General features: G+C 61.2%; 1 protein-coding gene across 1 annotated transcript in view; it reads right to left on the bottom strand.

Annotated features, from left to right (window-relative positions):
* The window catches only part of VOLCADRAFT_118817 (uncharacterized protein), a gene marked incomplete at both ends in the record, with an annotated part of 10146 nt that overhangs the window by 3029 nt on the left and 5487 nt on the right, over positions 1-1630 (bottom strand). The window lies entirely within an intron of this gene.

Raw genomic sequence — 1630 nt, 5'->3', positions numbered from 1 at the left:
CCGCCAGGGATCCCCTGCATCTAAGGCTTCCATGCTCATCCGGAGCGACGATGGGAGGTGGCTGTTGTGGTGGTGGTTATTATGGTTGTGGTTCCCAACGGCTAACCGATGGTATCCTGGCCCCGGCCCGAGCTCCTGCGGTAGGCTTCCCAAGAGCCCCAGTGCCTCCGACAGCGCGGGATCAGGGGCGCTGCGAGGCATACATACATATATACATATATGGGGACCGCCGGATGCGAGAGGGAGGGGGGTAAGACGAACCACTGGCGAATGGAGCAGCTGCCAAAGACGGGTAGGGCGGGGGGAAGGGGGGAGTGTACAGAGCTCTTAAACCTGCTACACTCTTCGCAGGCGCGAGCCGTGGCAGGGCTACTCGAAGGTCCGGGGGAGAGACAAACCACGTGAACGAAAACGTGGAGCTCAATGATACGCCACAGAAACACGGGGCCACGACGGCCATGAGGGAGGCAGTCACATGCAACAAGCACAGGCCCCCGTGTCTCTTAAGACCCGTGTTGGGTTGGGGAGGGTCCGCTCCCTCCCATACCCCCCTATCCCCCCCCTACCCCCCCCCCTACCCTACCCTCCACATCGAACATCCCCCTGGTCCACCACCACCACCTGGGGCACATGCAGCTCCAAGAGCGGCAGCCTCCCTCTCCTCTCCTCCCTCCCCGGGGCACACCCCATTCCTATTTCCACACGCAGACAACCGCCTCACAGCCTTACCCCAATCGCTGGTGCTGGTGCTGGTGTTGTTCATCCTCTTGCTGATTGCCGCTGTTGTTGTTGTTGTGGTGGTGGTGGTGATGTAGGTAGTTGTTGTTGTGATGGTGGTGATGATGATGCGATGATGAGACAGCGGAGTTCACCGCGAACATGCAGCTCTGAATGCCCCAGCAAAGGGATGGGGTAGCGGGGGATGGGGTAGCGGGTGGAGGTTAGGGGAGGGGGGGAGGGTTGCGTGGGGGTACGGGCGCGCCACACGTGCCGTGTCCGTGTACGGACATGTGGGATGTCCGTTGGGTAGTTAAGCTAGGTAGTTAATCAGGTAGACAGGTGGGTAGGTAAGCAGTTATGTCATGTAATTCAAAAATACTCGAAAAAGGGTCATTACAAGGAAGAGGCTCTGCTGGCGCCCCGTGTCCTTGAAATGGAACCGTACGGCAGACCACGTGTCTCCATTCAAAGGGCCCCGAAACCAGCAACATGTCGGGTCCTCGATAAAACACCCGAGGGGGTATTCGCTGGGTCACATACACCTCATGGGCACACACGAGCGCACATACATACATACATACATACATACATATACTCATGGGTGAGCTGTGTCCCACCACTGCCGCACCCCCACCTGCACTGCCTCCGCCATTGCCCGCTGATCCACTCCAACACTACCACCACCACCACCACCACCAGCACCGGGACCGCAAACCCCGCGACGGGCGCCGGAACTCATGGACTGAGGGCCCGGCGGCAGCACCGGCTCAGACTCCGCCACCGCCGCCACGGACAGACCCGACCCGTGGGGCGAACTCCTCCCCCACGCGGCCAACACGGTTGCGGACGTGGCCGGGGACAGGGTGTAGCCGCTGTCCAGGGCGGCTACCGCCGCCGCCGCCGCGGCGGC

Source organism: Volvox carteri (assembly GCF_000143455.1).
Source record: "Volvox carteri f. nagariensis unplaced genomic scaffold VOLCAscaffold_44, whole genome shotgun sequence".
NCBI classification, from domain to species: domain Eukaryota; kingdom Viridiplantae; phylum Chlorophyta; class Chlorophyceae; order Chlamydomonadales; family Volvocaceae; genus Volvox; species Volvox carteri.
The sequence above is the reverse complement of the archived record's forward strand: the minus strand, read 5'-3'. Positions and strand labels throughout refer to the sequence as shown.